Source organism: Triticum aestivum, chromosome 4D, assembly GCF_018294505.1.
Source record: "Triticum aestivum cultivar Chinese Spring chromosome 4D, IWGSC CS RefSeq v2.1, whole genome shotgun sequence".
In the NCBI taxonomy this organism is placed as follows: domain Eukaryota; kingdom Viridiplantae; phylum Streptophyta; class Magnoliopsida; order Poales; family Poaceae; genus Triticum; species Triticum aestivum.
This window is the reverse complement of record NC_057805.1, coordinates 78,150,441-78,174,928: the sequence shown is the minus strand read 5'-3', so window position 1 is coordinate 78,174,928 and position 24,488 is coordinate 78,150,441.

Below are 24,488 nucleotides of genomic sequence, written 5' to 3'. Positions count from 1 at the left end.
CCCCCCAGGGTCACTGACGAGTGGGGCCCGCCTGCTAACTAATCTGAGTTAGAGTTAAAACTAATCCTAATTAGCTAATTACCTAACAGTGACACTGACACAGGGGACCCACACGTCAGGATTGACCTGGACGACCCCGTTGACCTGCTGACGTCACACTGACGTCAGGCTGACGCAGTAAAGCTTTTACTGGAATTATTCTTATATTGGAAATTCCAGAATTTATCACAAACTTCAAAAAATCATAGAAAATAATCTATAGCTCAGAATGAAAAGATTTATATATGAAAAATGATCAGAAAAATCCATTCTATCCATCTGTACTGGTTTCATGCATGATTAAGCAAGTTAACCTACTGTTTTATACAGAACAAGATAAGGCATTGTTATGGGCCATTTATGAACTTGGAATTTGAATCTTTGATTCAAATTAGTCCAAACCCATCTGGTCTTAGTTGCATTAACCCAACACATCCATCTTGCCATGTCTCATGCATGCATCATATTGTTGCACTTGCTTGGTGTTGATTGTGCTTCGGTATGCTCATCGTGGTAGGTCCTGCCTCCGAGGATAGTCACGAGTATCCAACTGAAGGGCAGTATCCCACCACCACTCCGTCAGGCAAGCAACCCATTGATCATTTCGATACAAACCCATCTTCTCGCTTCTGCTCTCGTTTACTGCATTAAGACAACGCGTTTCAAACTGCTGTGTGTTGCGGTAGATGAACCCACTTTCCTTTGCATGACCTGTCATTGCCACAGTAACTAGATGAAACCCACTAGCATGTGTAGGAGTTGATTGAGCCTTGTTGTGTTCCTACAATGCTATGCTTGCTATGCTTAGAGTTGTGTCAGGTCTGGCTCATCAGGGTGATGAACTAGAGTGAAAGTGTGTGTGTCGGTAAAGAGAGTAAAGTGTTGAATACGATTTGGTAAAGGTATCGATGGGAGGCCATGTAGGAGTACATGGTGGGTTGTTTCATTGAGACCGTCCCTAAGAACTGAGATCTGTATGCGTGATTTAAGATTCAGCTACTACCACACATTGGGCCCGAAACCAATGGACCCCCTCGGCTTCTTATTCACCCTTGTCCTCTGTCCAGGAGTTGCACGTAGTTTCTGGTGTTTGTAGTAAGCTGGAGGCCGTGGACAGCGCTGACCAAGGGGTGGGCTGTGATGCGGTAGGCTCGTGGCACGGTGTACCGAGTCGCCCGTTTGGTGTCCGGGAACCCTGCACACATCGTTCGGGGCCGTATGTGGAAACCTCAGCCGGACTCCCTACGGATGGAACCTGAATAGGCGATAAACCTGGACTAGAGACTCGAGTGTTTAGGTAGGCTGTGGCCGACACCCACGTTGGGCTTCCGCTTGAAGGTTGCCGAGTACACGTCGTGTAGCAACGATAAGTGGTGAGAGCGTGTGTGACGAAGTACACCCCTGCAGGGTATGAAACTATTCGAATAGCCGCGTCCGCGGTAAAGGACTACTTGGTCGCTTATGCAGTTCATAGACAAGTAAATGGATACTACTAAAAGCCTCAAGATAAGTGTGAGTACCGCGGATGGCCCTCTCGTTGGATGACGAGGGAGGATCCACGGTGGAGTATTGAGTTGGTGATTGGTGGACTCGTGTGCGAAAACTATTTCACGAGTGGTGTATCGTAGGATAGCTTAGCCAAGAGTCAAAGCTGGCTTGCTGCAATAACCCCACTACCTTCTTGAGAATGAACATGTATAGTAGGATCTGTTGTAAGACTTGCTGAGTACCTTTGTACTCATGTTGCTTTAATTACTGTTTTCAGACGACAACACCGCCCCTTCTGACGGGTTCTACGTAGAACTCGACGACGACGAGTGACTTGCCACCCAGGTGGTGATCTAGGCTTGTGAAGGGCCTATGTAGATAGACAGGCTTCGTCAAGCCTTCTTTCTTTCTAGTGTCTGTACCCAGACAGTTTGCTTCCGCATGTGCTTGTATGATTGTATGACTTGGGTGTCGGGTCATGTGACCCCTATCTGTATGAACAAGTTATGTAAGGCTCTCCGGAGCCCTTTAAATAAAGTACTTGAGTTGTAGAGTTTTGTTGTGATGCCATGTTGTATTTGCACATATCGAGCATATTGTGTGTATGTTTGAAATGCTTGGTATGTGTGGGATCCGACAATCTAGTTGTTTATCTTTAGCAGCCTCTCTTATGGGGAAATGTAGTCTAGTGCCTCCTTGAGCCATAGTAGTCCGCTACAGCCCGGTTCACCGGAGTCCTGCTAGCCCAACACTACTGCTCTAGACACTTGACTGGCCGGCATGTGAGTCATATCGTTCCTGTGTCTGTCCCTTCGGGGAAATGTCACGCGGTGACATCCGGAGTCCTGCCTAGCCTGCTACAGCCCGGGTTCCCGGAGTCCTGTTAGCCCAGTGCTACAGCCCGGATTCACACGCTGCTGACCGACACGTTCGATGTTGATTCATGTATGCCTGTCCCCATAGGTTAGTGCCGCTTTGGGTTCACGACTAGCCATGTCGGCCCGGGTTCTCTGTCATATGGATGCTAGCGACATTATCATATACGTGAGCCAAAAGGCGCAAACGGTCCCGGGCCATGGTAAGGCGACACCCGTGGGAGTACCGTGCGTGAGGCCGCAATGTTATATGAGGTGTTACAGGCTAGATCGGTGTGACTTGGAATCGGGGTCCTGACAGCGTGAAGACTTTTGTTTTCGTAGTTTCATTTTCTCTTTCTTGAGTCATAGGAAACACTGTACTGTTAAAGGGGGTCGAGGAAATACTAAGGAAAAATTTCCATGTGATGCTCAACTCAAAATCCTACACCTACCAATCCCTTCGAGTGAAGGCATTGGAAATCTCATACAGATCAGTCATATTCTTCAGAGACAGAGACGAAGTTCTTCTGGTCGCTGAGGAATTTGTTCTGACTGAGGAGTTAGGAATTCGCCAGTGCGGATTGCCTACACAGTGAGGAACATGATAGCCCTGAGGAATTTGATACTCAAAATTCCGACCGTTGCTGTGCTATGCGCCAGCTGTCCCAAAATATCTACCCACCTAACGGTCATATCATTGAAGGGCATTTATGTCTTATCATGTCGGGCTACTCCCTAGGCTATAAATAGCTGCCCCCTACAACCACTAGCTGGTTGGCTGCTCCGAGAGAAACTGACACTTGTCATTTGAGAGCATCCCATCCTCCGAGGACTTTGAGAAAAATCATCAAGTGAGGAAAAACCCCAAACCCAAACACCTACAAACCCAAAGTGATTGAGCATCACTGAAGAGATTGATCCTGCGTGGATCCGACGCTTGTTACCTTTGAAGACTGTGCTTCTTCCAGACGGTTAGGCGTCATGGTCTAGAGCATCCAAGAGGAAATTGTGGATCTCCGAGTGACCGAGTTTGTGAAGGTTCGGAAGTCACCTGAAGACTTACCACGAATGATTGGACGAGGTCTGTGTGACCTTAGTTCAAGGAGAATACGGTGAGGACTGTGTGTCCGGGACTGGGTGTCCTCAGGTTTAAATACCTAGCCGCTCCAACCAGAAGTACAACTGAGACAACAGTTGGAACTGGTCTACCAAATCATTGTCTTCACCAAGCTTACTTGTTCCATTTCCTCAACTCTTTCATTTCCTCATTCCTGTGTTGTGCAATTGTTCATATCTGTGTTTGAAGACATTGACTGAAGACTTTCTCAATTTCCTCAGTTCAATTTCCTCAGTCTGTTTGTCTTCATCCTGTGTTTACGCTTTCTATACTCTGTGCTTGTTTTCATTTCATCATGATGACTATGCTTGTGCTCTGCTATGCATACTTGTGAGTACTTATTCTGCTGCAAGTAGTTCTTCGCTAAGGAATTTCTTCACCCACAAATTCCTCAGTGAAGAATTTATAAAAACCGCCTATTCACCCCCCTCTAGTCGATATAACGCACTTTTAATTGGTATCAGAGCAAGGTACTCCCTTGTTCTGTGTGATTTTGGTTTAACCACCTGAGGTTTTAGTTATGTCGACCACAGGTATGAAGAAAGTGACATGTACCATCTTTGACGGTCATGATTATCCCAAGTGGAAGGCTATGATGAAGAAGCACCTCATGGCGAAGAACAGCGAGCTGTGGACCGTCACTGAGATTGGTCTTACCGATCTGTGCAAGACGGCGGAAGCTGATGACATTCGCAAGGACACTCTTCTCAACCTCACGGCGAAGGGCATCATCTGCTCCTGTCTGTCTCAAAATCAGTTCAGGAACGTTATGCATCTCGATCAGGCGAAGCTTATCTGGGACTGTCTCTCTGATGTCAATAAAGTTCATCGAACCCGTCATGATGCTTGGTTTGAGGACTTCAAGGAATCTCTCAAATCAATGACATTCGAACCAGAATCATCATCCTCCTCACCATGCCTTATGGCAGATGGTGAAAAGGTAACTGAATGCTACCTGTCTGAATCTAGTGATGATGAATCTGATGATGAATTAGGACCCAGTTATGTCAAGCTTGATTCCCTTGCTACTAAACAACAAAGAGCTTTGGAAAAGATTCAAAACATGCTTAGTAAGAGCGATGATATGTTGGGTGAAGAAATAGATCAGTCAAAAGCTTTGGCTGAAAGTCTTCAGAGACTTCATACTAAGTATGACACCCTTCAAGATCAACATAACACTCTCTTATCTGATCATGAGAAGCTTTCTTATGAATTTCTTCAAAGAAAGCAAGATCTTGAGAAGCTAAGAGTGAGTTATGAAGATCTTCAGAAGGAGCGCGATTCATTACTTGCTCAACAAATCAGCGCTGCTCAGGAAGAATTTGTTCCTCCATGTTTGAAATGCATTGAATGTGAATCTGCTAATTCTTCACCTGAAAGTTCAAATGCTTCTAATGCTACAAATTCTTCAACTGTCTCTACTATCACTAATTCCTCATCTGAGGACATTGCTAGTATCACTGACGATGCAGGGCTGAAGGAATTATACATGACAGGCATGTACAAAAGCCTCAAAGGGCATCAGACTCTTTGTGATGTGCTTAAAAAGTAGATCCTCAACAGGAACCCTAGGAAAGAGGGTATTGCCTTTGAGAGGAAACTCAATGCTGATGGTACATATTGGAAGGCTGAGCAGTACCCCAAAACCTCATGGGTTGCTGCAAAGGGACCTCCAGTTGATCCATCTAATTTATCTGGCTTTACATGTGAATCTCCTCATTCTTCTGATGAGTCATTTGACCCCAACTATAAACTGTTCAAAAATCAGAATGGTGAAGCATTTGCTAGATATGTTGGCACTAACTGTAGAACGGTTCTCCTATGAAGAAAATCTGGGTTCGCAAAAGATGCCTTGAAAGTCTTCAGGTGAATGTCCTCATGAAACCACCTATGAGGAATAGGAACCCCAGATCAAATTCTTCATATGGGCCAAATTCTTCATATGGATCCAAGTCCTCATACGGACCAAATTCCTCACATGGATCAAATTCCTCAAGAGGATCAAAGTCCTCATATAAACATCATCGTGCAAACAACTCTGTTTCACAGGGAAGAGCCAAGGGCTATGAATATGAGCATTATTCTTCTAATCATTATGTTTATAAGTCCTCGAAGAATTTCTCTGTTTATTCATATGCTTACCCTAACTCCTCTTATGTGAAACGAAATGGATTGGCTTCTATTCCACCTTTCTCTTATGGAGCTCGCAGAGTGATGAACTCTTTGCCACCCCTTCAGATGTGGGTGGTGAAGAAAAAGAACTAATCTCTTCTGCAGGGTCAGGTCTCCAGACGTACTTGAACGTCTGAAGAATTTGCTGGAGACCTGAAGTTTGCTTGAAAGGACGCAGGCTAATCATGAAGAAATGAACTTTCATTTCTCATGTCCTCATACTGCTTTATCTGTTCTATTGCTTGATGAAATTGATCTGATGAATTGATGTCATATTCTTCACTGATGAAGTATATGAAGTTCGTAAGCTGCACTAATTCATGTGCAGGATGATCAACCCAAAGCCACTGAGTGGGTCCTCGATAGTGGATGTACAAATCACATGACTAGTGACAAGAATCTATTGATTGATGCTCCCTTATCACCATCGCATCTGAAGCATATCATCTTCGCTGACAAAGGCAAAAGTCAGGTATTGGGTCTAGGTAAGGTTGGGATCACAAAGGATCGACACATGGACAAAGTCATGCTTGTCGAGTCCTTAGGGTACAACCTCATGTCTGTCTCAATGCTTTGTGATCTTGATATGGTAGTTGTCTTTCACAAGTATCATTGTGTTGTGGTTATGGAAGTTGACAATTCCAATGTCTTCGAAGGCTTTAGGAGAGGAGACTTGTATATTGTTGATTTCTCTATAGGACCGCAACCAGCCGTGTGCCTACTTGCAAAAGCTTCAGAAGGATGGCTATGGCATCGACGACTTGGTCATGCAAGCATGAGGAATTTGCACACGCTTGCGAAGAAGAAGCATGTCATTGGCATTGAGAATGTCAAATTCCTCAAGGCTCACCTATGTGGAGCTTGTGAAGCTGGAAAGATGACCAAGGCTAAGCATCCAGCGAAGACCATCATGACCACTACTCGACCATTCGAATTGCTTCACATGGACCTCTTTGGTCCAAACCATTACTCAGCTGTCACAAATGACGCATCTCTCTATGGGCTTGTTATTATTGATGATTACTCTCGTTACACATGGGTACACATTATTACCTACAAACATGAAGTGCAGGAAGTCTTCAAACGATTTTCCTCGAGGGCTTCAACCAACTTTGGTGTGAAGATCAAGCACATCAGAAGTGACAATGGAACCGAGTTCAAGAATTCTGGTCTTGATGACTATCTTGATGAACTTGGTATTACTCATGAGTTATCTTCTCCTTACACTCCTCAGCAAAATGGCGTCGTGGAGCGCAAGAACAGAACTCTTGTTGAGATGGCTTGCACTATGCTTGATGAGTACAAGACGCCTCGTCACTTCTGGATTGAGGCAATTTATACTGCGTGCCACATCATCAACAGGGTATATCTTCACAAATTCTTCAAGAAGACTGCCTATGAACTCCTCACTGACAAGAAACCCAATGTGAGTTATTTCAAAGTCTTCAGTGCTAAATGTTGGATTAGAGATCCTCATCACAATGCTAAATTTGCACCGAAAGCACATGAAGGTTTTATGCTTGGTTACGGAAAGGACTCGCACACCTACAGAGTCTTCAACACCGTTCTTCACAAGGTTGTTGAAACTGCAGATGTGCGGTTCGATGAAACTAATGGCTCGCAAAGAGAGCACCTACCCTTTGTGATAGATGAACCAGCACCTGAGGAAACTATCAAGTTCAAGGCTACTGAGGATGTCATTCCTACCAAAGAATCTGCTGAAGAATTCATTCTAGAACGTGAAGAACGTCGAGCTAATGCACCTGAAGAAATTGCTGAAGAAAATGGTGCTGAAGAAAATGCTGATCAAATTCCTCGACGACAACCTACTCATCCTCGCGTTGCAAAAGAAGTGCAAGTTGAGAAGATCATCGATGACATTGAAGTACCAGGTCCTCTCACACGCTCAAAAGCTTCACATTTATCTAACTTTTGTGGGCACTATGCTTTTGTCTCTATCTCAGAGCCCACTAAGGTAGATGAAGCATTTCTGGAGCCTGAGTGGATTCAGGCCATGCAAGAAGAATTACATCAGTTCAAGCTCAACAACGTTTGGGAACTGGTCAATCGTCCAGATCCTCGCAAACAAAATATCATTGGCACAAAGTGGATCTACCGCAACAAGCAAGATGAAAATGGCCTTGTGGTGAGGAATTAGGCACGGCTAGTAGCTCAAGGCTACACACAGGTTGAAGGAATTGATTTCGATGAAACTTTTGCACATGTTGCTAGACTTGAAGCTATTCGCATATTACTTGCTTATGCTAACCATCATGATATCACCTTGTATCAAATGGATGTGAAAAGTGCATTCCTCAATGGTAAGCTTGAGGAAGAAGTATATGTTGCTCAACCCCCAGGTTTTGAAGATCCGAAGCATCCCGACAAAGTCTTCAGACCAAATAAGGCCCTCCATGGCCTCAAGCAGGCCCCTCGGGCGTGGTATGATACTTTGAAGGAATTCCTCATGAAGAAAGGCTTCAAACCCGGTTCACTCGACCCTACTCTTTTCACTAAATCATATGACGATGAATTGTTTGTATGCCAAATATATGTTGATGACATCATCTTGTTGGGGAACGTAGCAGAAATTCAAAATTTTCCTACGTGTCACCAAGATCAATCTAGGAAATGCTAGCAACGAGAGGGGAGGAGTGCATCTACATACCCTTGTAGATCGCGAGCAGAAGCGTTCAAGAGAACAGGGTTGATGGAGTCGTACTCGTCGTGATCCCCCGATGATCCTAGCGCCGAACGGACGGCACCTCCGCGTCCAACACACGTACGGAGCAGGGACGTCTCCTCCTTCTTGATCCAGCAAGGGGGGAGGAGAAGTTGATGGAGATCCAGCAGCACGACGGCGTGGTGGTGGAAGTAGCGAGATCCCGGCAGGGCTTCGCCAAGCGCAAGCGGGGAGGAAGAGGTGTCACGGGAGGGAGGGAGGCGCCAGGGCTTGGGGTGCTGCTCCCATGCGCCTCCCCACTATATATAGGGGTGGAGGGGGCTGGTTTCTTGCCCTCCAAGTCCATTGGGGCGTCGTCAAAGGTGGGGGAAAGAAATCCCATCATTTCCCTTCCCCACCGATTGTTATCCCCCTTTTTTAGGGATCTTGATCTTATCCCTTCGGGAAATGATCTTATTCCTTCTAAAGTGGGATCTTGGTGCGCCTTGACCAGGGGTGTGGGGCCTTGCCCCCACTCCCCACGTTCATGTGGGTCCCCCCATGCAGGTGGGCCCCACTTCAGAACCTTCCCTGTACAATACCGAAAAATCCCGAACATTTTCCGGTGGCCAAAATAGGACTTCCCATATATAAATCTTTACCTCCGGACCATTCCGGAACTCCTCGTGACGTCCGGGATCTCATCCGGGACTCCGAACAACTTTTGGTTAACCGCATACTAATATCTCTACAACTCTAGCATCACCGAACCTTAAGTGTGTAGACCCTACGGGTTCGGGAGACATGTAGACATGACCAAGACATTTCTCCGGTCAATAACCAACAGCGGGATCTGGATACCCATGTTGGCTCCCACATGCTCCACGATGATCTCATCGGATGAACCACGATGTCGCGGAACCAATCAATCCCGTATACAATTCCCTTTGTCAATCGGTACGTTACTTGCCCGAGATTCGATTGTCGGTTTCCCAATACCTTGTTCAATCTCATTACCGGCAAGTCACTTTACTCGTACCGTAATGCATGATTCCGTGACCAAACACTTGGTCACATTGAGCTCATTATGATGATGCATTACCGAGTGGGCCGAGAGATACCTCTCCGTCATAGGAGTGACAAATCCCAGTCTCGATTCGTGCCTACCCAACAGACACTTTCGGAGATACCCGTAGTGCACCTTTATGGCCACCCAGTTATGTTGTGACGTTTGGCACACCCAAAGCACTTCTATGGTATCCGGGAGTTGCACAATCTCATGGTCTAAGGAAATGATACTTGACATTTGGAAAAGCTCTAGCAAAGGAACTACACGATCTTGTGCTATGCTTAGGATTGGGTCTTGTCCATCACATCATTCTCCTAATGATGTGATCCCGTTATCAATGACATCCAATGTCCATGGTCAGGAAACCATAACCATCTATTGATCAACGAGCTAGTCAACTAGAGGCTTACTAGGGACATGTTGTGGTCTATGTATTCACACATGTATTACGGTTTCCAGTTAATACAATTATAGCATGAACAATAGACAATTATCATGAACAAGGAAATATAATAATAACCATTTTATTATTGCCTCTAGGGCATATTTCCAACAGTCTCCCACTTGCACTAGAGTCAATAATCCAGTTCACATCACTATGTGATTGTAATGAATCCAACACCCATGGGGTTTGTTCATTGTCGGGTGGTTGGTGCGACATATGCCAACGGGTGGCTTATCATTGTGGGTGCCAATAAGACATCGCCGGTGCCTGGAAATGGGATGAGGCGAAGACATGCACGCCGGCAGATCTTACCCAGGTTCGGGGCTCTCCGAGGAGATAACACCCCTAGTCCTGCTCTGCGGGGTCTCCGCATGATCACTAGATCAGTAAAAGTAGCTACAATTGCTCCTAGAGCTGTTGGGTTCAAGGGAGAAGAAGAACAAGGCTAGCTCTCACTTCTCTCTCTCTATGGTGTGCGTGCTATGCTCAGAAGCCAACCCTTTGCATGGGTGCTCCGGGGGGTTTATATAGGCCTACCCCCCGGTGGTACAATTGTAATCCGGCTGGGCTCTGGTCCCAGCCGTCAGTGTCTACGCTCGCCGGCTTCTCCGCCGGCTATTGGGACCCGCCGACAGGTGGGTCCCGCCGGCTGCCGGCCTCTTGGTCCACAGGCCGGCCCCACCGCCTAGGGTCTTGTCGGCGGCTGCTTACTGTAGCCTCGCCCCTGATGATGAGGGCTTCGTTGAGGTAAGCGTGGCTATAGTGGGCCGCCTCGGGGGCTCTCACTGTAGCCTTACCTCATCTTGTCTCCTTAATGTGGCACATGCTTCGAGGGAGGGGGTAGCCGGCTTCTGGGGGCCGGCTACGCCCTTGGCCGACTGGGGGAGGCCGAGCCGCCTTCACGCTTCTCTCTGGCTGAAGGGGCCCACGGCCCGTGGGCCGTACGGGAGTCTGTCGTGGATGACGTTGAGGCTAGCATGGCTACAGTGCCGAGCCGAACGGGAGACGGCCGTCCCGTACGGCCTCCAGTAGCCATGCCTGCCTCGGGCTTCGGGGGTAGTGGGCCGCGCTGTGGCCACACCCTGTCTTGTCACCGTTATGTGGGTGTAGCTTTGGTGGTTGTGGTCTCGGCCGGCTTCTTGGAGTCGGCGCTCTTCGAGGCCGGCTTCCTGGAGTCGGCCACCCCGCGGATATCCTAGGGGGGAGGTTGCGGAGGCTGGGCCGCCTCCCGTGAGTCGGCTTCGGGGGTAGCCGGCCAGGGGAGGTGGTCCAATGCTTGGAGTGCTTGGAGGCCCAAAGGCCTGATAATTTTTTCAGAAGAACCAGGGGCAGTCGGTTAGGCTGCCTGTGGCCATTTACTCCGACAGTAGTCCCCGAAGCTAATTGGGCTTCGAGGTTGGGTAGGAGTTGAGAAGCTCGATCAGCTTCCTATCTTGACAAGCTGGCAGCTGGGAGCCGGCTTTGGTTTCTGTGCCGCCTTGGTCGAAAGCTCCGGAGTCGGAGGGCGGGAGCTCGCAAGTGCGTGCACCGGGCCGCGGGCCGGCCACTTGCCGTCTGCGAACCACGTGGTCCCTCTTGGCCGGAAAGCCTGCCAGCCCATGCGCGCGACGGGACGTCGCCGCAGGGCGGGGGCCCGCCACGTCCACGCCCGGGCCCAGGCGCGGATTCTCTGCATCCCGAAACCGCCCGCACGTCTCCTTGCGGCAGTTTCGGCTCGCCTTTAGGGCGTAATAATCGCGAGGCGTGGGGGTAATGGGTGCAGTTAATCCCACGTCTCCCCCACGTCCGGCCTTCCCGGCCTTGCCTCGCGAAGCCATAAGTAGGGGGGATGGAGGGCGGCAGGCTCTCGCACGCTCCTCCTCCTTCCACCATCTCCTTTCGCTTGCCGTTTCTTGCAACAGCACTTCGCCGCCGCGCTCTTCCACCAGACGTTCCTCCGCCGCCGCGCTTATTTCGGCCATGCCTTCCGCCACGGAGCAGTATGGCGGGGACTGGGACGGCTCCAACGTCCACGAGGATCACGTCGAGTTCCTCCGCAATACGCGGCGGCTGCCCAGCGCGGACAAGGTGGAGGTCCGTCTTGCGCCGGCGAAGGAAATTACGCCGGAGCCACGGGAGGGCGAGCGGGTGGTCTTCCGCTCGCATTTCTTGCGCGGCATCGGCCTGCCAGCGAGCGCCTTCTCCCGTTCCTGGCTCGATTTCTATCAGCTCCAGCCGCACCACCTCACCCCAAACGCGGTGGTGCTGCTGTCAGCCTTCGTCACCCTGTGCGAAGGCTACCTCGGCGTCCTCCCTACCCTCGAGCTCTGGGGGAGTTCTTCCAGTCCAAGCTGGGCACGCGCATGCAGGGGAGTGCCGGCTCAGACTGGCGCCTTCATCACGTCACGGAGGTCGGTCGCCGACAACCCCTTCCCCGTCATCACGCTGATCCAATCGGTGAAGAAGTGGCAAAAGTCGTACTTCTATGTGCGGAACATCGCCCCACGGGGCGACTACATCAACCTGCCGGCTTACGTAGCCGGCCCACCGGCGGGCAGGCGGCCCCAGTGGTCCTTCCGGGCCGTGACTCTGACGCCGGCTGGGTCCGCAGCCGTCGCCCAAGTGCGAGTGATGACCTAGTCGGAGGGCCTGACGGGGCCCGACCTTCTGGCCGCTTTTGTCACGCGTCGGGTTCTTCTGCTCCAGAGCTGTCCTCATCTGATCTGTCAGATGAGCGGCCAGCTCGATCCGAGCCGGATGTGCACCAAGGACATGCCGCACGCGGAGGTCGCCTATATGGTGAACTACCTCGCGAACTGCAAACTCTCCGAAGAGTGGCAGTTCGGCAAGGAGCCATACAGCCGAGCCAATCCGCCGCCCACGGTATGCTCTCCTTGTTTCTTCTTTTTCTCTTAACTTTGTTGCCGAGTTCCTCTTGGCCGACTCTAACTTCGTCGGCTTGTTTTTGACAAAGCCCTCTTCTTCGGCCGGCCGGCGGGTCAGACACGGAGCGTTGATTCGTCCCCGACCGGACGGAACACGATCTGGAGGACCCCGACTTGGGGGCGGCCGCTATGGACGACAACATCAAGCCGGGTGGTGGCCAAGCCGGCGGCGAAGCAGGCGGCTCCGGGCACGGAGTCACCTTCGATGACTGGCCGGACGACGATGAGGCCGAAGTCGCCCCGCGCCGCCGGCCGGCATCTGGACGCGGCGCGGGCTCCTCCGCTGCACCGCCTGCTCGGGGCGGAGGGCAGAAGCGTCGCGCCGCCCAGGGTTTGTTCGGCAGTCGGACGAAGAAACCCAGGGGCGGGGCGGCAGCAACCAGGCGGGAGGAGGCGGCCGCGAAGGCGGCTCGCTTCCGCAAGCTGGTGAAGCAACCGCAGACCGTGTCGGCGTAAGTTCGAATTCTTTTGTATACTTTTTTTCTTTCTTTTCTCTGGTGGTTCCTGAACCCTTGTCTTTTTCTCCAAACAATCAGAGCTCCGTTGTCGCTTGAGCGGGCGGCCGCCGCCTCCGTCGTCGAGTCGCCGAGGGGGTCCGGGAGCACCACTCGCCGCGTGGACCCCCGTGCGGACCTTCAGGAAGCGACAGAACAAAACGCGCGGGAGGCGCGGGAGGAACAGGAGGCGCGAGAGGCGGAGGCGCTAGAGGCGGAGGCACGGAAGGCGGCCGCCGCCCAGGCGGCGCGGGAGGAAGAGGCGGCGAAGGCGCTCGCTGACGCCGCTGCCAGGGCCCAAGCGGAGGCTGCAGCCCGGCGGCAGCGGAGGAGGTTTTGATGGTCACCCCGCTGCACGTCATGGCGCCTGGGGACATGGAGCCCTCGCCAGAGGGAGCCAGCGGCAACCAGCCAGGGCTGGAGAGGGACGACAACGTCGTCGTCCTGGAGAGGGCGCCGGTGCCGGCCCCGTCAACTGGGGCGGCTCAAGGTGGCCGGGCTGATCCGCCGCCTGCGCAGTCGGCGGGGGGCGAGCCGGTCGCGAGGACTGAGATGGCGGTCCGGATGCCCCCGAGTCGTCGTGCGGGGAAAGCTGCGTCGGAGCCTCAGAAGGCCGCGTCGGAGCCGCAGCCGGCCGTGGGCTCCAGCTCGTCGGCCCCGGACGTGGAGGTGGCCAGCGCTACCTCGGGGTGGACGCCGGGCGGGGGGACGGCCGTGATGAACGTGGCCGCGCAGGACGTCCGGACCCGGCTCCAGGCTCAGGCTACGGCGCTGAGGCAGTTCACCGATGAGTTCCTCGCGACACGGGCGGCCATCCGGGTTAGTCTCCTTATCTTGCTTCTTCTTGATCTTGATTTCTTCTTGATCTTGATTTCTTCCGTGGGGGCGCGTCAGCGCACCCACTGGGTGTAGTCCCCGAGTTCCGAGTCGGCTGCCGAGCAGGCGGCTTGGAACTTCTTAGTGGATTTGTCTTTGCTATTCTTGTTCTTACTTCGATCTTCTGTCTATCTTCCAGGACTACCACAATCTTCGTGCGGCCGCCTTCAACTCCCAGGCTCGGGAGCTGACCCAGAAGACCGCCGACCTTACTGAGAGCCGAGGTACGTGCTTTGTTCTTTATCTCATGTGGGCGCGCGTCAGCGCACCCACTGGGTGTAGTCCCCGAGATTCGGGCCGACTGCTGAGCAGTCGGGTTGGATCTTCCTTGACGACTTCCTCTTACTGTTCTTTCTTTTTCTGCCGTCTCTGCAGTGGCCAACACCAGTCTGAGGGCACAGCTGGGGGAGTCTAAGACTGCCCTTCGTGCCAAGGATGCTGAGCTCGCCGCCTTGGTGCAGGAACGCGACCGCCTGGCCAAGAAGTTGGCCGACCAGGAGGAAAGCCACAAGGCGGCTCTGAAGGCGGCGCAGGACCGCGAAGCCGCCCTCCAGGCCGAGTACGAGACGGAGGCGGCTGGCTGGGCTGAGGCCAGGCAAACTCTGATCTCTGGCTATGGTCAGATCGAAGATCTGGTTGACGGTAAGCCGCCTACCTCTTCGTCCTTTCTTGCCATCTGCCACTTTTGGCTCGTTTTCTAACTTGGTGCTCTTTTCTTCTTTTCTTCTTCTTTCTTGCGCAGAATATTTCCCTGGCTATTCTACCGCTGCCAACCAGACCATCGAGGCCCGTCGACAGGCGCGGAGGCAGGCTGGCTTTGAGATTTCGCCAACCGCCGGCCGTTTGCTGGAGGAGCAGCTCTTGGCGATCCAGGCCCGCATCCAGCCGGCTCACCGACTGCTTCGCCGGCTTCAGTGTGCCGGGGCGCAAGTCTTGGCCTCCCTCTGGCCTGGCCAAGTGGTTCCTCGCACCCCCAGTCGGACTGCCGACTGGCTGGAGGTGGCAGTCGGCCGCTTCGAAGCCTGGAAGGCCTCGGCGGCTCGCTCCGGCGCCAGGCGGGCGCTGGAGTTCGTCAAGGCCTGGTATCCCGGCCTGAGCCTGGATCAGCTGGCTACCTGGCGGCAGCAAGCCGACACGGAGCTCGAGCCGGTGTGGCCGCCTATCATCCGGCGGGCTTCGGCGATCGCCGACTACAGACACCAGCGCCTTCACCCCCGAGGTAGACGACAATGGTGTCGCCCAGCTGGAGGAGTGGTTCGGGCTGAACCCGGCAGACGGTGAAGACTCGGCGGAGGAGATCGACTCCAGCGACGAGGGTGAAGAGGAGGAGGAGGAGGGTGAAGACGCCGAGCCGGCTGGTGGAGCAGCCGGCCAGCCTCAGCCTGACCGCGCCTCCAGCACCACGTCGCGCGCGAGTGCGTCGCCTGCCGCTGGTGGTAACCAAGCCGAGACCCGCTAGGTGGCCACTCCTTCAGCCGGCGAGGCCGCCTTCACCGACCACCTCGGCCTCCGCACCGCGCCTTAGTCTAGTCTGTCGTCTTTTGTTTTTCTGTCCTGTTACTTTTGGAACAATGTTCTGTTAAGTCTGCACAATTCCACCCACTGGGGGTGTATTCGAACCATGTTGATTGCCGGCCTATTGGGGGCTTTATATGTATATATAACTTATGCATGCATTTGGATTTTCCTCGTACTTTGCTTTTTATCCTTCTGCTGTTTCCTTTGCCGTCCTCCCTTGGTTCCTGCCTCCCCAGTCAGACAGTTGCTCTGCAATCTGTAGCTGGAGGAGTGCTTGGCCAATTGGGGGGGGAGTACTCTAGCTTTGCTGGACTAAAGCTAAATGTTGAGGAAGCCGCCCAGCCGGCTGTTCTGACAGCCGGCAGGCGTCTTTGGAGGCCGTCTCTTTGCTATATAGGTTCGTTGTTTCTTAGCCATTTCTCGTGTGGGCATCTTTTGTGCCTTGCCTCTTGCTAGTCGGACAGTTGGTTCTTCAAGCTGCGACTTTCAACAAGAGAGGACTCGGGAGCCGGCACACTACTTTTCTGACTTCAGGTAGAACTTTTAATATAGCTCAAGGCGGCCAGTCCCCGGGCCGACTAGTCGAACCCGGTGCCAGACAAGAAGTCAAATGTAATAATGCATTCATGGATATGAAACTTGTCATTCACAGATGAACAAAGGCAGTCCCCGAGTACTGTTCGGGGGGGCCTGTTGGTTTGTACTTAATACAAAAGGGTAGCGTGATACATACTGCTTTCAACTGTAAAATCGTCTTAGGAGGTTTGCGTTCCATGGTCGCTCCGACTCCTTACCGGAGTCGTCTCTCTTGCGTGCTCTTGGTTTTTGCGCGTCGATCAGGTAGTAGGAGTCATTGCCTAGTGCCTTGTTGATGACGAAGGGGCCTTCCCAAGGGGCCGAGAGCTTGTGCTGGCCGGCTGTTCGCTGGATCAGCCGGAGCACAAGGTCGCCCTCTTGGAAGGATCTTGGCTTGACCTTGCGGTTGTAGTAGCGGCGCAGCCCTTGCTGGTAGATGGCGGACCGGCTGAGTGCTAACAGCCGGCCTTCTTCCCGTAGGTCGACGCCGTCTTCTCTTGCTTCCTTGGCCTCCTCCTCCATGTACATGGTGATCCGAGGTGAGTCGAACTCGATATCTGTTGGGATGACAGCCTCGGCACCGTACACGAGGAAAAATGGAGTGAAGCCGGTTGACTTGTTGGGTGTAGTGCGCAGGCTCCAGTGGACAGCCGGCAGCTCATCGAGCCAGCAGCCGGCTGATCGCTCCAGTGGTACAACCAGTCGGGGCTTGATGCCGGAGAGGATGAGTCCATTTGCTCACTCGACCTGGCCGTTTGACTGCGGGTGGGCAACGGACGCTAAGTCCAGTCGGATGCCCTGCGTCGCGCAGAAACGTGCCAGTGCTCCTTTGGCGAAGTTCGTGCCGTTGTCGGTGATGATGCTGTGCGGCACGCCGTACCGAGTAGTGATGTCAGCGATGAATGTCACGGCAGTCGGCCCGTTTAGCTTCTTAATCGGCTTTGCTTCGATCCACTTTGTGAACTTGTCCACAGCGACCAGTAGATGTGTCAAGCCGCCGCGGGCTGTCTTGAAAGGGCCCACCATGTCCAGTCCCCAGACGACAAAAGGCCAGGTGAGGGGAATGGTCTTGAGTGCAGAAGCCGGCAGGTGTTGCTTGGAACTAAAAACTTGGCATCCTCTGCAGCTCTTGACTATTTCTTTAGCATCCTCCAAGGCAGTCGGCCAGAAGAAACCATGGCGGAAAGCCTTGGCCACAAGTGATCTTGAGGCTGCGTGGTGGCCGCATTCGCCCTGGTGGATGTCCTTGAGGATTGCCACTCCTTTTTCTGGCTCGACACAACGCTGGAAGACTCCAGTGACGCTGCGCTTCACAAGCTCTCTGTTGATTATTGCATATGCTGCGGCTCGTCGTTGCACTAGTCTTGCTGAGATCTCATCAGTCGGCAGCTCTCTGCTGACTAGGAACTTGAGGATGGGCTGGGCCCATGACGAAACTGTGACTTCTTCTTCTGTTAATGTAGCCACCATGACTCGGGTGGGTGGGTTGGGTAGCGTGGAATTGGAGTCGGCCACTGCTTCTTGTGTCGTTGCAGTCCCCGGGCCGACTGCTGCAGTCCCCGGGCCGGGTTCTGAAGTCTCTGGGCCAGGTGCGACTACGGCAGTCCCCGGGCCAGTTGTCGAAGTCCCCGTGCCGCCTGCGGGTTTTCTCCAGTAGGATCCGGCTGCATCTGGCGCAGGCGGTACGAAGATAGAATCCGACTCTGGAGACGGCTTGATGAACGGCTTGAGGAGGCGCTGGAGGGAGACGCCAGTCGGTATGGCTTGTCGGGTGGAGCCGATTCGTGCTAGGGCATCTGCTTGGTCGTTGTCGGCCCTTGGCATGTGAAGGAACTCGCACCCTTCAAAATATCCGCTGATCTGCTGGACGAGGAATCGATAGCTCGCCATGTTCGCGTCCTTGGCGTCCCAGTCGCCAGATGACTGCTGGACCACCAAGTCTAAGTCACCGTAACACAGGATCCGGCGTATGCCGAGCTCTTTGGCTAGCCGGAGCCCATGTACGAGCGCCTCGTACTCGGCCACGTTGTTGGAGGCGGCGAAGTGGATCTGCAGCGTGTACTTGAGCTTGTCGCCTTTGGGAGAGGTGAGGACGATGCCGGCTCCCAAGCCCGTGCGCATCTTGGACCCGTCAAAGTGCATCCGCCAATGGGTAGAGCCGGGAGCCGGCGGTAGGTACTGGGTCTCGGCCCAGTCGACGAGGAAGTCGGCCAATGCTTGGGACTTGATGGCGGTGCGGGGTTGGTAGAAGATCGTGTAGGGCGCCAGCGCAATGGCCCATTTAGCCACCCGGCCGGATGCATCCCAGCTGCCTATGATCTCGGCGAGCGGGGCGGTGCACACGACCGTGATGGGGTGCTCTTGGAAGTAGGGCTTCAGTTTCTTGGCAGCGAAGTACACCCCATAGCACATCTTCTGGTAGTGCGGGTAGTTTTGCTTTGAGCTGGATAGCACTTCGCTGAGATAGTACACCGGCCTCTGGACTAACTGGGCTCGGCCTTCTTCCGGGCGCTGGACCACAACAACAGTACTGACGACTCGGCTAGTCGCGGCGATGTAGAGGAGCATGGGCTCCTTCTCAGTCGGCGCCGCCAGGACAGGCGGAGTGGTCAGCATTTTCTTCAACTCATGGAAGGCTTGGTCGGCTTGGTCATTCCACTCGAAGTGAGTGGACTTCTTCATGAGTCGGTACAGGGGGAGAGCCTTCTCTCCTAGTCGGCTGATAAAACGATTCAGGGAGGCTAAGCAGCCAGTGAACTTCTGCACATCTCGCAGTTTGGTGGGAATCTCCATCCTCTCGATGGCCTTGATCTTGACAGGGTTGCATTCGATGCCGCGTTCGGAGACCAGGAAGCCTAGCAGCTGGCCGGCTGGCACTCCGAACACGCACTTCTCGGGGTTGAGCTTGATTTGGAATCGGCGCAAGTTGGCGAATGTTTCTTTCAGGTCTTCCAGCAAGGTACCGCGCTTCTCTGTCTTCACCACAATGTCGTCTACATAGACGTGGGCATTTCTGCCGAGTTGTTTCAAGAGGCATTTCTGCATGCAACGCTGAAAAGTGGCACCGGCATTCCTCAAGCCGAATGTCATAGTCAGGTAGCAGAAAGCTCCAAAGGGTGTGATGAAGGCAGTCTTCAGGCGGTCAGCTGGGTCCAACTTGATCTGATGGTACCCTGAGTACGCATCCAAAAAACTTAACAGCTCGCATCCGGCTGTGGAGTCTATCACTTGGTCAATCCGTGGCAGAGCAAACGGATCCTTTGGGCAGGCCTTGTGCAGGCTGGTGTAGTCTATACACATGCGCCACTTGGTATTCTTCTTCAGAACCAGAACTGGGTTGGCAAGCCATTCTGGAAAGAACACTTCCATGATAAAGCCAGCGGCAAGGAGCCGGGCTATCTCTTCTCCCACGATTCTTCGCTTCTCTTCTGACAGTCGGCGCAGGGGTTGCTTGACGGGCTTCGCGTCAGCGCGGACATGTAATTTGTGCTCGGCGAAATCCTTCGGGACACCCGGCATGTCCTTTGGGGACCATGCAAAAATGTCTCGATTCTCACGGAGGAAGTCGACGAGCTCGCCTTCCTATTTACTGTCCATGTTCGCCCCAATGACAGCGAACCTCTCCGGGTTCTCCGGGTCCAGAGGTATCTTCTTCGTCTCTTTGGCTGGCTGGAAGGAGCCCTATGCATCACAATCTTTGGGGTTGGGGGACAGGGCCGGCTGCTTGCCGGCCATGGCCACAACCCGTTCCAACATCTTCTTCTCTTCTGCCACTACGAGGGACTCGGCCAGCCGGCTGCTGGCCATGGCGCACTCGATGGACTTCTTGTAATCGCCGGCTACCGTGATGATCCCCTTCGAGCTCGGCATCTTCATCTTTAGGTAGGCGTAGTGGGGCACATCCATGAACTTGGCTAGAGCAGGTCGGCCAATCAGAGCATGATAAGGGCTTTCCAAATCCACTACCTCGAACCAGATTGCTTCTCGGCAAAAATGATCTTTGTCTCCGAAGAGAACATCCATTTTAATCTTGCCGATTGGGGAGCAAGACAAGCCGGGGACGATACCATGGAAGACGGTGCGGCTCGGCATGAGCTGCTTCGCTTTGATGTTCAGCTTCTCCATGGTATCTCGGTACAGTATGGTGATACTGCTTCCGCCATCTATCAGGACGCGGGAGAATCGGGCAGCTCATCTCTCCGTCGCGAGGGTGACATCCAAGACCATTGCATAAGAGCCAGGAGAGGGCATCACCTCTGGGTGGTCGGCCTGGCTCCAGCTGATTGGCTTCTCTGACCAGTGCATGAACTCGGGGGTGCTGGAGGCGACTGCATTAACTTCTTGATGCTGTCGGCGTCGACTGCGCTTGTCGTCGGCTTGACTGGTGAAGACGACGTAGGCGGCGTGCTCTTCGGGGAATTCGTCTTGGATGGCGCCGACTGCCGGCCGAGCCGCCGACTGCTGGGGGGCTGGAGGCGGCGGACCGGGAGGCGGAGGCGGCAACATCCCCTCGCCCTTGGTGATACGGGTGAGCCAATGGCATTTCCGGGTTGTGTGGTTGGACGGCTTCGCGCCGCTGTGGAATTTGCAGGGGGCATCAAGAGCCTGTTCGTAGGAGAAGGCCGGCTGCTAAGCCGGCCTGCCACCCTTCTTCTTGGGAGCGGGCCGTTCTTCGGGCTGCTCATCTTCAACGGTGGCCACCTGCCGACTGGTGGAAGTCGGCATGGGGGCCTTGCGCTTGTGGTCGTTCTGGTAGGGGCGCCGATTAGGATCGCCAGCCGGCGTCTTAGGAGCCGGAGCAATCACCTTCCCCGAGGCGTCTAATCGGAGCTCGGTCTTCATCGAGGAGTCGGCCGTGGCGTATTTGTCCGCGATGACCAGCAACTCGTCGAGGGTAGCCGGCTTGTCGCAGAGGAGTCGGTGCTTGAGGAGGGTGCCCTCTCGGCACCCGGCGGTGAAGTACTCGATGGCCTGGACCTCATGCACCCCCTCGCGGGAGTTGCGGAGCTCGGCCTACCGCGTGAGGTAGTCGCGGGTCGACTCGTTGGGCCCTTGGACGCAGAGGGAGAGCTGGCGAGGCTTGGGAGGCCACTTGTAGGTGCTGGTGAAGTTGCGGACGAAGACTTCTGTGAAGTCCAGCCAACTGTTGATGCTGTAGGGCTTGAGGCTGTTGAGCCATGTGCGCGCTGTGCCTTGCAGCATGAGGGGACGTACTTCATGGCGACACGCCGATTACCGTTGGCTATGCTGACGGCCGTCGAGTAGTCGATGAGCCAATCTTCCGGCTTCACTGAGCCGTTGTACTTGGGCGTGTCTCTGGGGAGCGAGAACCCTTTGGGGAAGGGCTCGTCGCGGATGCGGGGGCCAAAGCATGGCAGGCCGACATCGTTTTCTTCTTCTAACGCCAAGGATCGAGCAAGGCGGTCGATCCGGTGGCGGGCGTCGTTCTCGCCGACTCCTTCTCGGCGGCCGAGTTGGTCGCCAAGAGTAGGGTGCGTGATAGGCGGCGGGGTGAGACGTCTTTCTCTTCGAGGCGGAGGAGGAGGCAGATTTGCTTGGTGCTCTACTGCTCGTGGGCGGCCCTCTGCGTCGCGCTCGATGGTGATGCGAGTCCGGCAGCGGCTGGTAGCGGCTCCTTGTCTTTCTTCTGGCGTGCGCCGCTCGCAGGCGGCGAGCGGGACGTCGCGGCGTGCTCCCGGCGCGGGGGATGGCTATCAGCACGGGCACCGGCTTCGTGCCGTTCTGCAGCCGCGTCGATCAGCTGCTGGATCCGTCTTGTCATGTAGGGGAGCTCATCGGCTCCCAGCCCATTGAGCTCTTCTGCGGCCGCCTGAGCGGCTCACAGATTCTCGAGCGGGGTGGCGTAGATGGGGCGATCCGCCCCCAGTATGCTGGCGACGGCCGCGCCGCGCCTCTGGACGAAGCCGGCTCGGCTCAGGCCGCTAGGCGGCGGCGTACCGAAGGCGGCGCGGTCGACTTCGCGCTGGTGGGCCTCGGTGAGGCGTCTCATGGAGGCTATCTTCTGGCCTTCCGCGATGAGGGTGAGGCGGCGTGCCTCCAGGGTCTCGGCGTCGGCATCGTCCGGGATGGGGACGGAGAGGTCGTGCATCGCCGCTTGCAGGGCGTCTTGGCCGTTCTTGCCCGAGTTGGCGACGTGGCTGATGACCAGCACTTCGGTGACAGCGCTGCTGCCGCTGTCAGCTTGAGGGAGGGGATCGTCGAAGACCACCACGTCGGAGGGGTAAGCGTCGAGCGATGCTGTGTCGGAGTCGACAAGCATCGGGTCGGTGGAGCCGACCGACTCCACATCTGCAGCAGGCTCGCTGGAGACGTGAAGTTGGTCGAGGAGGCTGATGAGGCGTCTCTTGGGGTAGTCCGTGCCTGCGTCGGACGCAGGCCCGTCGGAGATGCGAGTTTCGCCGAGCAGATCGGCGAGGCAGCTCGCTGCGCAGGCGTCGTCGACGCCTTGCAGCGCGTCGAGGCAAACGCCATCGGGCGCAGCAGGCTGGCTGCGCTCGCGGGGGAGGAAGAGGGTTCCCGTCCAGAACAGGTCTCCGGACGACGGTGCACCTGGCCCCACGGTGGGCGCCAAATGTCGGGTGGTTGGTGCGACATATGCCAACGGGTGGCTTATCATTGTGGGTGCCAATAAGACGTCGCCGGTGCCTGGAAACGGGATGAGGCGAAGACATGCACGCCGGCGGATCTTACCCAGGTTCGGGGCTCTCCGAGGAGATAACACCCCTAGTCCTGCTCTGCGGGGTCTCCGCATGATCACTAGATCTGTAAAAGTAGCTACAATCGCTCCTAGAGCTGTTGGGTTCAAGGGAGAATAAGAACAAGGCTAGCTCTCACTTCTCTCTCTCTATGGTGTGTGTGCTATGCTCAGAAGCCAACCCTTTGCATGGGTGCTCCGGGGGGTTTATATAGGCCTACCCCCCGGGGGTACAATTGTAATCCGGCTGGGCTCTGGTCCCAGCCGTCAGTGTCTACGCTCGCCGGCTTCTCCGCCGGCTGTTGTGACCCGCCGATTGGTGGGTCCCGCCGGCTGCCGGCCTCTTGGTCGACAGGCCGGCCCCACCGCCTAGGGTCTTGTCGGCGGCTGCTTACTGTAGCCTCGCCCCTGATGATGAGGGCTTCGTTGAGGTAAGCGTGGCTACAGTGGGCCGCCTCGGGGGCTCTCACTGTAGCCTTACCTCGTCTTGTCTCCTTAATGTGGCACATGCTTCGAGGAAGGGGGTAGCCGGTTTCTGGGGGCCGGCTACGCCCTTGGCCGACTGGGGGAGGCCGAGCCGCCTTCACGCTTCTCTCTGGCTGAAGGGGCCCACCGCCCGTGGGCCGTACGGGAGTCTGTCGTGGATGACGTTGAGGCTAGCATGGCTACAGTGCCGAGCCGAACGGGAGACGGCCGTCCCGTACGGCCTCCTGTAGCCATGCCTGCCTCGGGCTTCGGGGGTAGTGGGCCGCGCTGTGGCCACACCCCGTCTTGTCACCGTTATGTGGGTGTAGCTTTGGTGGTTGTGGTCTCGGCCGGCTTCTTGGAGTCGGCGCTCTTCGAGGCCGGCTTCCTGGAGTCGGCCACCCCGCGGATATCCTGGGGGGGAGGTTGCGGAGGCTGGGCCGCCTCCCGTGAGTCGGCTTCGGGGGTAGCCGGCCAGGGGAGGTGGTCCAATGCTTGGAGTGCTTGGAGGCCCAAAGGCCTGATAATGTTTTCAGAAGAACCAGGGGCAGTCGGTTAGGCTGCCTGTGGCCATTTACTCCGACATTCATATCTTGCTTGTGAGGGAGGTTATTAGTCAACGGGTCTGAACCTTTCAGATCCGTGTGTGCTTTAGGAATCTCTATGTCATCTTGTAGATGCAGCTACTACGCGCTACTTGGAGCTATTCCAAATAACTGCTCTACTATACGAATCCCGTTTACTACTCAGAGTCAGCCGGATTAGTGTCAAAGTTTGCATCGACGTAACCCTTTATGACGAACTCTTTGACCACCTCCATAATCGAGAAAATTCCTTAGTCCACTAGTTACTAAGGATAAGTTCGACCGCTGTCATGTGATCCATTCCTGGATCACTCTTGTACCCCATGACTAATTCATGGCAAGGCTGTCACGACCGGTTTTTCAATAAAATAATTATTGAGAGACCCATCCCTTTTACGGACCAGCGAGGAAGAATTCCTTCTCACTGGTAGACAATATCTTGGTCACAGAAGAAAAGTACCAGGAGTACTAAATATAATACAAGGTT